The sequence below is a fragment of the Petaurus breviceps genome, unplaced genomic scaffold (assembly GCF_028583685.1).
Source record: "Petaurus breviceps papuanus isolate PSGF00001 unplaced genomic scaffold, PetGlider_PUasm1.0 126, whole genome shotgun sequence".
Taxonomy (NCBI): domain Eukaryota; kingdom Metazoa; phylum Chordata; class Mammalia; order Diprotodontia; family Petauridae; genus Petaurus; species Petaurus breviceps.
The window spans coordinates 17,349,731-17,362,922 of NW_027185655.1; the positions used below are offsets into that span (position 1 = coordinate 17,349,731).

Below are 13,192 nucleotides of genomic sequence, written 5' to 3' on the forward strand. Positions count from 1 at the left end.
CTCCCTCCCTCTCTCTCCCTCCCTCTCTCTCCCTCCCTCTCTCTCTCCCTCCCTATTTCCCTTTCTCTCTTCTCTCTCCTCTCTCTTCCCTCTCTCTCCTCTCTCTTCCCTCTCTCCTCTCTCTCTCTCTCTCTCTCTCTCCCCCTCTCTCCCCCTCCCTCTTCCTCCCTCTCCCCCTCTCTCCCTCCTTTCTCATCTGACTTTTTTGTGACCTTTGTTGAATTGGCTTGTGTCCATCTCTGTAACAGTGGTGTCCTCCAAGGCTCAGTGCTGAACCCTCCTGCTTTATACTTTCTCTTATTGATTTTATTAACTCTCATGAGTCCAGTTACTCTCTTTATGATGATACTCCAACATTTATATGTCTTTCTGTATCTAGGACTCCAAAAGAGAGGTCTGGATCAGGCTAGAGGCTAGAACTGGAGGATTCTTGGACCAGCTGCAATCCTGCTATAGAAAGCCTCAGGGTTGTAAAGGACATTCAGCTCCTATCCACTTATATATGAGTGTTCCATATCTTTCTTCCTTAGTCCAATCTGGAGATGGAGACTGTTGCTTTAGATGTCTCCTATGGACACAGGGTATTGGGAATACTCAGTGTTAACCTAGGATAAGCTTCTTCTAACGACTCTCTCCTCTCTTCTCTTTGCCCTTTCCCCTCAAGTAAAACTCCCTAATTGCGGGGTTCCCCTAGGCTCTTTCCTGAACTCTCTTGTCTCTACCCTTTCTTTTAGCAATTTTATCACTTCCTGGGGCCAATGATTTCTGTTTGTATGTCCATCCATAGATGTTTTACTTCATGTTTTTGCTAGATGTTACTTATGTCATGGCTAGTCCAGAAGTCCCTGGTTGGAGGGAGGAAGGGGATTGCCAAGAGGGATAAGATGGAGGGAGGGTCTGGTACCACTCTTCATCCACCTATTATTCCTCTGTTATCACTGTTCCTATCTACAAGCAGGCCCAACCATATAGGATATGATAATGACAGGTAAAGCCTAGTCCTAGTCAGGGAGGCATCGTCTACACCGATCAATCGACTGGCCATGACTGACAGTGTTAGACAGCCAGAGACAATTGCTGACAGAGGTATGGTCTCAGTCAGTCCTCTGAAACGGAGGTTTGTGACTTTTGTTTTCATAAATAATACTTAAGTTTTGTGTTTTAGATTTTGTCTTTGTATAAAGAAATCCTTATTATTTGAGTGTATTATATTTCTAAAATGAACTCTGAAATCCTGGAGAGCAGGCATCCACACCCTAACTTTTGCTTTTCCCTCTATGCAGGTTCCCAAAAAGATACATTGGTCAATTTATACTTTCTCTTCAGTATTTCTCAGGAAGAGAGGCAGTGTGGTCTCGATGAGAGAAAGCAGGCCTTGAAGTCCTCCCCCCCTCCCATATCTACTGTCTGTGTGATTTCCTTAGCACATACTTTCACATTTTGTGCTCTAGGCCATCCTCCAAGATAAGCTACAAAGAAGGTATTGGTGAAGGGAGTTTCCTCACCTGGGACTTCCCCATACTAATGAAATCACAGGGCTAGTACCTATTACTAGTCTTCAGGAATGGCAAAAATACCATTTCTTCTTCTACCCTGGATGAGTGTTTAACCAAGTAGTCTTTTAGCCCATTTCTCACATTCTTCTTCATACTTCATACCTTCATACCATTCTTCGCATACCTCGTCTTACTCAGACAGACATGGGAGAATTGAGAGAATTAATAATAGTTAGCATTCACATAGGTTTACAAAGCACTTAACAGATATCTCATTTGAACCTTACAACAGCCCTGAGAGGTAACTGCTGTTATTATCTTCATTTTACAGATGAGGAAATTGAGGCAGACAGAAGTTAAATGCTTGGGGTTAGGCAGCTAGTTAAGTGTCCGAAGTGGGATTTGAACTCACGTCTTTCTGACTCCAGGTCCAGCATTCTATACATTGCTCTGTCTTACTTCCTCCTGTGCTTTCATCTTGACAGTGCAATACCTGATTTTTATATATAGACAGGAGATGGGAACAGAAACTGTCCGGAAAGGCTCTAAAGTGAGGGAGTACTCCCTCAGATTCAGGAAGTCTTACTAGGGAAGAGTGGCTGCTGAGATGGCAGATCTACAGACACTAGAATGTATTTTATGCCTTCTCTCATAATGTTTAGAGACTATATCTGAATGGAAGTTATTAATGTGCTTTCTGTAGTTGCAATCCTGGTTCTATCCCCTTTAGAAGCTGTTGCTATAGGGGATGTGATTTTTGTGGAGGTTAGAAAGAACTTAATATGAATTGTTTCCTACTTCATTAAGAACCCTGAATAAAATCTTGATGGAGGAGGTGGTGCAGGATTTTGGAAAGATTACTGGATCAGGGACCAGGAGCCCAAACTTTGTCTGGATAGTTACAAATTAATTTTGTAAACTTGATTAGGTCATTTCACATTTTTGGGCCTCAGTTTCTTTACCTGTAAAATGAGGGCATTGGACCAGGTGATCTCTAAGGTCCATTCTGATAAACTAGATTCCTTTGCTAAATATGATTTGTATTATGTGATTTGATTTTTTAAAATAAAAAACATGCATGTTTTGGAACCATCGGTGTTAGCAAAAACCATTTTCTCAAAGAAGGTATACAGATGAAGCCAGAAACTAAGTCTGCTGCTAAGAAGGAGTGCTGATCCCTGGGGAAAGGTAACACAAACTGAATGAGACAAGTTTAAGGTATTAGGAGAATAAGAGTTTCTAAGTTTGACGTCATCCAGAATGGTCTCTGCTCAAGTGACCATGCAAATGCCTCAGTGCAAACTTTTAACATTGGGATCGCTTACAACTCAACTGGGTTAAAAATAAGAGGGAGCAAATGTTATATAGACCCTGAGCAATATGAGAAAGTGCCTTCAGTTGTCTTCAGATAGTTTAACTATTTCAAATTACAGATCATTGTATACCCACATTCATACACCTGGGAGTAGTTAGCATGTTCCCAAATGATTCCCAAATACCCTGTTTCAGGAGCCAAGTGAATTTAAGACTTAAGAGTCTTAAATTTTTTTTCCACTTATAGAAGAAAAGAAATGAACGACCTCTTTGTGGGTTGGATTGGTTGAGATGAGGAGCAAGGAGAGGCTTGTGAAAGGGAACTTTGTTTTACAGCAATAACAGCAGCAGTGATGATGTGATGGTGGTCAACATTTTCATAGACATTTAAAGTTTGCAGAGTGCTTTACAAATGTTGTCACACCCAGTTTTCACAACTGGTTTCTCTCTCTTCCATAAAGTCCCTATCATGTTTTTTTTTTTTTTACTAAGGTAGAGTACAAATCAAAGGTATGGTAATGAAAGATAGGCTAAGCAGCCCTGCTCTGTAGTATTATTATAGTGACATCTTACAAATGAGAATGAGAGTAGGACATTGTGGTACATTCACATGGTCCCTGCTGCTGGGGAAGCTAGGAATGGTGAATTGATTGAGTTTAGGAGTTCTGAGTTGTAATAGAGTTAAAGCTGATGGGGCATCCACACTAAATCTGCCGCCAATATGGTGAATCCCTGGGAAAAGGGAGCAGAGGACTCCAAGATGCCTAAGGAGGACGTAAACTCATGGCTACTGCCCTTCTACTTGGACAAGATAGGGAGGTCTAGTCTCAAAATAACCATAGCAACAACATCTTTCCCACCCCTCGAAGAAAACAAATGAATGAGGAGAGCAGAAAGAAATTAAACATGGTCAAGATGGTGTGGATTGGGGGATTTATAATTTTAGTTTGAATTTCATATTATGAAATGTGGGAAGGTGAGTTTATTGGGGGTGGTGAGTGCTTCTTTGCTTCTGAACACTACTAGGTTATTTAGCATGGTCAGACCTATGAATTAGGAAGAATATGCTGGTGGCAATTGAAGGATGGATTGCAGAAGGGAAGAACTGGAGGTTATTAGGTCAGTTAGGCTATTACGATAGGTTGAATGGTTATGAGCTAGCATGGTGATGACCTTGAGAAAGTGGGAAGATAGCATTGCTCTGGTTAGCAAGTTGGAAGCTAGGGGGAGCACATCTGTCTCTCTCTCTCTCTCTCTCTCTCTCTGTGTGTGTGTGTGTGTGTGTGTGTATGATTATTTCAATTTTGAGATGCCTATGAGACATACAGGAAGAGATCTGGATAGATATGAACCAGTGATCTCACTGGTACAGAGAACTTTTGGCATAGGACATTTCCTCTACTAATGCAAACCAGTACCTTTTCTGCAACTTACAGTCTTGCCTTGGGTGCTGAGAAATTAAGTGATTTACCAGTGACACACAACCAGTGTAGGTCAGAGATAGGACTTGATCCCAGGACTATCCAGTTCCAAGGTTTGCTCTCCATTCAATACTTAATGCTGCCTTTTAATCCTGGTAGAGATATCCAACAGAAAATTAAGGTGTTGGGAACTGGAGCTTGGGGAAGAACTTAAGAGTTGGATTGATGGATTTTGTGGCTCATTTTCAGAGAGGTGGAAATTGAATGTATGAGAGTAGAAGCAATCTTCAGAGTCTAGGACCAATCTTTGGGGTAGACACTCAGACTTGGGCAGAAAGATGGGGGAAAAACAGGGGAGCAGGAAGGAGGAATAGTAGGGTGAGTAGAACTATAAGAAAATGGTGTCATGAAAGCAGAGGAAGATAGTGGATCCAGAAGGAGATATTTGCCAGCTATGCTTAATTCTGTAGAAAGGTCGAGGTTTGTCCTCTATTGATTCAGAATTGGACTTTCCCCTTGATGCCTAGCATTCCACATTAGAATCATTTCGATAATTAGTCTTAACTTGAGACTTCAAGTACTTATGATTCATTTTCACTAGTATGGTTGCTTCCTCTAACAATGCAACAGACCCTTTGATTTAGTAGATTGTTTTAAAGAATAATGATAAAATCAGCATCACCACCAAGTGACTGATTTTCTGGTGATAAGCTTCTCCAGATATGGGCAGTGTGGACTTCAGACAAAAAACATGTAGCTGGTTAGATTGTTAGACTTTTTATTTAAAAAAAAATCACCATTCTTTCATTTAAAAAACAATTAGCGATAATCCTGTAGTTTCAGATGAAAGGTATTAACAACATCATTACTTTTAATTGCATATGTTTCAGTGGAAGCAGGTAACAAACACTGAGAAAGAAAAATCTGGGATCCTTCTAGTTTCTCTCTTGACAGCCTTGGAAAACACTTTGGTCTTTCCAGAAAAGGATCCTAGAATAAGCAGTGATGAAAAGCAACTTGACTCTGAGAATGCCAAGGAACACTGCTTGTTTTACAACTCTGGTAAATGATTGGAATATTATTCGCATCAGAAATTCCCAGAACTGATTATAAATCTTCCTCTCTAAACAATTTCTAATAAATCAGTCAACATGATTAGTTTGGAGTGGGCTAAGTTTCTGGCAAAATCCATTCCATTTGTCTCAGTCTTCACCTCTTTTATCTTAAGTAGGATGTCTGTTTAGGCTTTTTACTTTTCATACATTACAACTGTTTGTGCTTCCTTGTTCATTCAACCCATTTTGCACTGGATTGGAGTTGGAGGAGGAAAGGGTTCACTTTCTTCTAAGTGACCCCAGGCCAATCATTCTTTTTTTATGTTTAAGGCTCTGTTTTAATGAGAAACATAAAATGAAAAATGCGTGCTCTTAAGAAATTTACTAGGGGATATATTGCACACATAAAATAAGTATAACACATGGCAATATGTATTGGGGCTAAAGAGAGGTCTAGAGAAAATCCTCTAGGGGAGTTTTTTTTAATAGTGAAACTTATGTTTAAGGGAAATTTTATTTTCAATCTACAGAATAAAGCAAATATTTCCATAACACAGTACAATAAAAAAAAGATTACACGTGAAACTGTAAATCTACCGTGTCCAACTTGCTATTCCCTCAAATGCACAACAATTATGTAAACTTTTTCCCTTTTTTTTCCTTCCCTGTTCCCCTCTCCCCCCACCCCAGCTTCTTTTCTTTACACAACATTTTGTCTTCTGTCTCCATGTTACTCTGTATTCTACCCCTCACTGGTTCATCCCTGTTTTCCAACAAGGAGTGTAAGTTACCAGGACCAATATCCTTAATGAACTTCTCACTAAAAGAACCATTCTTGGAAAACAATTCAGTAATGTGGTGCTTTTAAATTGTGGTACCCCTGGGAGACGCAAGAGCACAGGCATCCAGAGAGGCAAATTTAGAGAGATCAAGGAAAGGAAACTGACTCAGGTCTTACTCTGAGGAACCCCCAGGGGGACCAGGGTAGCAGCATATTAAATGAGGAGGGGTCAAGGGAAAATACTGATAAGGAAGTGGGAGCACAGCTGAGAAGCAGATATTTGAAGTGCCAGGGAAGCTTAAATTCAGGAGAGGGGTCCAACGGTGGTACAAGGGCAGTACTCGCTGCCAGATTCATTGCCAGGGGAGCTGATTGGTGGCTTGGAGACACCTAGGTGGTTGAGTAGGAGGGTACCGAGCACCTCTGCTCATTTGTCCTTCTCAAAGGTCCCTTTGGTAGTAAAATTCATGTTCCTCTATTTTGGGGCTATTGTTTTTATGGAGCTGGATAGATGGATTTTGTAGCTTATTTTCATAGAGGTAGAAATTGAATCTATGAGAGTAAAAGTGATTCCCAGTAGGGATAGTGTAGGCAAGAACAGAGTCTAGAACTTGCCATTCACTCCTTTTTAATTGTTAATTGTGGGACATCTCCAGTTGTTCTGATCTATACTTGACCACTGGACTCAGATGGCTTCAGAGAAAGTGAGGCTGGTGAACTTTGTACAGCACTCCTCACTTAAATCCAATCCACTTGCACACCATGACCTCACCTTCCTGATACTGTTGGAAGGTTCTTCCTTTGTACTTGTTCTTCTAGAACAAGGATGAACAACAATAAAAACATTTGTCAGTTGATTTATTCCTGTATTCCACCAGGGTACACTTCTTAAGGATAGTTGTATGGGTTTTATACTTCACTGAATCTGCACTCACACCATCAGTCAATAAACATTTTAAGAAATGTTTGCTATTTGCTTACTGCTAAGCACTGTGCTAAGTGTTAGGGATATAAAATCAGGTAAAAGACAGTCCCTACCCTAAAGGACTCACCATCTAAGGGAGACAACAAGCAAAGAACTGTGTACGAGCAACTTATATACAGGACAAGTGGGAAATAAGAGAAAGAAGGCATTAGGATCGAGTGGTTGGGAAAGGTTTCCCATAGAAAATGGAACTTTTGATGAGACTTAAAGGAATACGGGAAAGGCAGGTGGTAGAGATGAAGAGGGAGAGCATTCCAGGTATGGGGGACAGCCAGAGAAGATGTCCAGAGCTGACAGATAGAGGGCCTTGTTCATGAAAATGTAAGGAGATGAGTGCTCTGGACAGAGCCAGGTTTTCAATTAATATCTGTTAAATCAAATTTAGTTTCTACTGAATCTCATTCCACATGGGAACAAAATTCCAGAAATTAATGTGTGGTAACCTTTGAGTGGGGATGACCTTTCATTTCTTGGTGAGTTTGAAGGGATAAAAAGAACACCAAACTTATAGTCATAAAACCCAAGTTCAAATTTAGCTTCTTTTACTTAATACATATGTGGCCAGGAGCAAGTCACTCAATCTCTATAGGCCAGAGGTGGGGGACCTGTGGGCCTTGGGCCACATGTGACCTTCTAGTTCTTTGGGTGAGGCCTTTTGACCAAGTCCAAGTTTTACAGAGCAAATCCTTTTATTATGGGGATTTGTTTTGTGAAGTTTGGATTCAGTCAAAGGGCAGCGCATGAGGACCTAGAGGGCCACCTGTGACCTTGAGGCTGCAGGTTCCCCACCCCTACTCTAGGCCTTTCTCTATGGCTATCAGTGATTTATAAATGACCAATTCTATGGCCTTCTCTTCTTCTTTTTCTTTCTTCTCATTTGACTTTAATAATGATTCTTCCATGTGTCTTTATAATACAGCCTTTATCTTCTCCTCTCGGTCTGACCACATCCTTTCCTCACCCTTATAAGTGAGTGTACTCCAGGAATATATTCTTTACTTTTTTCCCCTTCTCTCTTGGTGATTGTATCAATTCCCAATGATTCAACTGTCATGTCTATGTAGAAGACAGCTAGGTGTGTGTGTGTGTGTGTGTGTGTATAGATCAATATATAGATGTATTGATATCAATAGATGTACATGTGCACACACACATATATATATATGTGTGTGTATATATATATATATATTTTTTTTTTTTTCAGTCCTAGTTTCTCTCTTCCATCTCTATTTGCCTACTGGATATTTCCAATCATACCTCCCCAGCATTTTAAACCAAGATCTTATAGTTAAATATCACCAGCAGCTAGATGACACAGTGGCTAGAGCACTGTCCTTCGATTCGGGATGATCTGAGTTCGACTATGGCCTCAGACACTTATTAGCTGTGTGACCCTGGGCAAGTCACTTAGCCCAGATTGCCTCCTTCCCCAGATTCAAACAATTACCAAGTATTGTTGATTCTTCCTCCCCAGTGTATCTCACACCTACCCTCTTCTCTCTACTCACAAAGCCATTGTCCTAATTTTGGCCCTCATTGCCTCTCCCCTGGACCATAGAGTATTGTCCTATTTGGTTACCCTGTCTGTGCTTTCCTCTCTAATCAGTCTCCACTCAACTACCATATTGATTTCCCCAAATTCCAGATCTGAACTCTTGAATAGCTCCAATGGTTTCTTCTTTGCTTCTAGGACAGGAGATCTCCATTTTCCTTGTGTCATGGATCTCCTTGGCAGTCAGATGAAGCTTATGGACTCCTCAAAATCATGTTTAAAATACATAAAACAAAACACAGGATCACAGAGGAAACCAATTATATTGAAATAGTTATCAAAATATTAAAAAAAAATAAAAAAGACAAGTCCACAGAGCTCAGATAAAGAACTCCCAGGGATGAATCACCAATTCTACCTCTTACAGACCTTCACAGTCTGGCTTGTCTTCCTTTTTAGCCTGATTATACATTACTTTCCTTCCTAGTATAGTCCATTTTCTATACATGACAGTCCAACTTTTGTCTCTGTGTCTTTTAATGGTCTCTTCCTTACTCTTGGAATACTTTGTTCCCAACTCAACCTTTTAGAACTTCCTTTAAAACCTCCAATCAAAAGTCTGTCTCCTATAAGAAGCCTATCCCAGTGCAGTTGCCGGTGTCCCCCAAGAAATTCCTTTGTCTGGATTTTGTATTTAGTTTTCTTTTTGTTGAGTAATTTTCAGTCATGTCTGATTCTTTGTGACTCCATTTGGGGTTACTGGAGTGGTTTGCCATTTCCTTCTCCATCTCATTTGACAGATGAGGGAACTGAGGCACACAGGTTTAAGTGACTTGCTGTAGCAGCAAGCACCCCAAACATCCTCAGGGTGGCTGCCCATACAGGTTCTTGGATCTGCTTTGCTTACTTTAGTCAGTCAAATGTATATCGTTTACCTTATTCAGGGGAAAAAGGTCAGCACCCCGAACTTCAAAGTATACAGGCAGAAGTATCAAGACAGAAACAGATCAAGTAGACAGCTTTCCAAACTGTCCAACCATTACATCCATACCAAATCAACATCTGGGTTTTTCAAAGCCGGGGGGCTCTGGACAACGGCTTCCCAGAATCCATATCAAATCACAGAACACTTCTCAAAGTGAGCCCTCAAACAAAGCTACACATCAGGGCTTATATAGCCTTCTCCTGGCTCAGAGAATGTAACAACCTTATTGACTCACTGGCCAATCAAGAAGTATCTACTGAAAAACAAACCTCCCACCCCAGGCTCCTGGTGCACTTTAGCATAGGGGCAGGGAAGATCTTACAAATTTACATTCCCATTACACTTGCTTAGGATCACACAACTAGTAAGTGCTGAGGCTGGATTTGAACTCTGGTTTTACTGACTCAAGGCCTGGCACTCTATCCACTGTGCTACCTAGCTGCCTCAGTTTAATTTTTCTACTTAATTACTTACATTTAATTTCTGCCCCAAGAGTTCCTTGAAAGAAGGAATTGTTATGTTTTTGTCTTCGTAGTATTACAGCCTAGTGTTGTGGCACATATTAGGTGCTTACTAAATTCTAGTTGATTTGAATTTTTACAAAGAAAATAAAGGTGACTCATTGGTTCCAGAGTTGTTCCTTACCCTCCTACTCATCCACTCCTTAGCTGCAGTGAAAGGTCCACTGGAGGAGGGACATAGTGAAGAGTTTAATTGTAAAGGTAACTGAGATGGTGAAATTCTGAGGTTTTATTTGGACAGAGCTGCAGTCCTCATGAGGAATCTTTGGGCACTTCTTCCCTGAAAACCTCACTGTTTGTTTTACAGGAGAAGGGCTATTCTCATAAGGAAATTGACTTGAATTTCCTTAGCTATAATTTTCTGCTTCTGCTTTTGTTGTTGAACTTACAAGTCCAGTCATGGTGCTCACTCCCCTGTTGGTCAAACATATTTTATTAGAACTTTGCTTTGTTAGATATTTATTGTTATTCTTTCTCAGACAATTTCTTTCTTATGTCTATTGCTCAAGTTTTGTTTAAATAAGAGTTTAAATCAGGTTTTTGTTTAAATCGTAGCAGGAAGTCAAAGTAGGTTGAAGCCTAAAGCATGAAAATAATAGTTGTAAGGTGGTGCTGCTTGATGATGAATGACATTTTCAGGATAAATATCATCAGTAAACCAGAATGAGATAGTCTTAGCCATATCACTAATTTACTCCCGAACTTGCTGCTGCCGCCTTATGGACTTAACTGGGTACTACTGGCCTCACATTCTGTCATCAGGGTTTTTAAAAAAAGAAATAATCTTCTCACTCCCCTTTGCTGATGAGAGAGCTGTCAGTGAGTGACATTTTATAGCCTGTGGTTTCCTTCCCAGTGAAGATGTGTACCCAAATGCTGTGTGCATCATTATGGGGTTTAATAATGAATATTTTAGATGATAGATTGTAGCCCATTTTGACAAAGACAATTTTTTTCAAATGGGATGCAGTAACATGGTAACATAGGTCTTATGCAGACTCTCCTCCCGCCCTCCCTGAGTTATGGTGGTGTCATTGGGACAAGTGTCTTCAGCCTAGAAAGGCACACTGTCAATCAATCACCAGATATTTATTAAGCACCTTCCTTGTGATGGACAAATGCTAATCATCCTATGAAAACTTCACTCACAGCTCCTGTGGCTAGTAAACCAAAACTTTCCCCTAATGGTCACTTGTCTATTGAACCTCCCCTCCCAGGACTTTCCTTTTTGTCTTTGCCACTAGCATAGAGTGAGTGGCATATAGTAAGTGATTAATGTATACTTGTTGATGACACCTCTCTTGTTTATTCTCAGTCACAAGATTCCTGGATTACCAGGAACCAGCAGCATATTGTGTTTTAACTGGGACAAACATTTGATTTAAGAGAGCCTGACTTCTGACTCTGAAGTTGTTTCCCCAGGAAGCTTCCACTGCTTTTTCCACAGAACTAGTTTCTCCCTAGTCTGTGGAATGGAAGGTCTTTAGAAAGTCTTTGAGTTTGTTTACCTGACCATGCTTATGCAGATAGCTTCTCCAGGAGCACTAAATCGTCTTGGGCTGGATCAGTAACTGTTCTAGTAATCCCTGCTCTAATTTACAATCAGATACCTAACAGATTGTATTCAGAACAAATCTTATCTCTCTTGCCTAATAGCTGTATTTGAGTGCTAGCACCCAGTGTCTCCGGCCTTCCAGCTCTTCTAGACCAGCCACCTTTTGGCTCTGGGCATTTTGGGGGTTGTCACTTTCCCTGGAATGCTCTTCCTGCTTTGCCTCTTTGCCTACTGGCTTCCTTTTAGTCCCAACTAAAGTCCTTATCTTCCTTGAGAAGCCTTTCCCAATCCCTCTCATTTCTAATCTGATATAGAACTTGTTTGCATATATTTATTTGCTTGTTTCCTCCCTCATTAGATTGGGACTTCCTCCTGGGCAGAAATTGTCTTTTGCCTTTTTTTTTTCCTTTTGTATCCCTAGCACTTTCATAGTACCTGACACGTTGTAGTCACTTAAATAATAATAATAATGCTAATTAGTATTTTGCACTTTAATTTTTTAGAAGTACTATATATGTTATCTCATTTATTCACAACCCTATGAGGTGGAGGCTTTTGTTATCCCCATTTTGCAGATGGAGAAACTGAGGCTAGAGATATTGTGACTCCTTGAGACTCCCTCAGCTAATAAATATCTGACACAGGATTTGAACTCTTGCTTTCCTGATTCTTTCGCACTGATCTACCAACTTGGCTGGTTGTTCCCAGTTTCCTTGCTCACACATTTCTTACTAACCATCACCATCACCATCATTATCATCGATAAGATTTATAGTGCTTGGACAGGCATTTTACAATTACAAAGAATTTCACAATTATTCTTTCATTTGTTCCAGAGGGTCTCAGGATTCTTTAGCAATAGATCTTGATGAAGCAACAAGGCAAAACATTAGCATCAGGCCACAATTTCATGATAATCAGTTTAGCCAAGTGAAGATTTGTTGGCGGTGGTCCATCTTGCCAGGGTCTGACCTGGGTCTTCCTGAATGAGAAGAGACTGAGTGTATGGAATTTCTTTTAGGTGTGCTGCTTGAATTTCCCTAGGCCACTATTAGATAGGTTTTTTTTTTTTTTTAACCTGGTATAGGTTAGCTTAGTTAAAAAAAATATTTAGACAACAACTTATTTCAATATAGCTAGTTTCCTTTGTAATTTTATGTATTTTATTTTATTAATTTAAAAACATAATTCTCTGAAGGGTCCAAAAGCTTTACCGGACTGCCAAAAGGATATGATATAAAAATGATGAGCTTATATTTTAGAGCTACTCTGATTCCCCCTCCTCCCCTCCTCACCCAGCTTTTGGGAATGCAGATTAAGTCTCATTTTTCTGAATGTCACAGACTGACTTTTAATTCACATTAGTGATTTTGCTGATTTCTTGTTTTTTGAGAATCCTAGATTACTCACTAGCTTTAGGGAAGCCTAGGCTGAAACAGGAATTCTCTAGAGAGAGCTTTTGGAGTGCCTTTGGATAAATTTTTCCTTGTCTCTTCACAATAGTGTATTCTTTTTCTGTCATTTTGTATTATTGATGAAATTCTTTCTTTCTTTCTTTCTTTCTTTCTTTCTTTCTTTCTTTCTTTC

At 40.0% G+C, this 13,192-nt stretch overlaps 1 protein-coding gene across 3 annotated transcripts in view; it reads left to right on the top strand.

The window, feature by feature from the left end:
* Positions 1 to 13,192, top strand: part of SLC39A8 (solute carrier family 39 member 8) — a 65,330-nt gene that overhangs the window by 8,523 nt on the left and 43,615 nt on the right. The window lies entirely within an intron of this gene.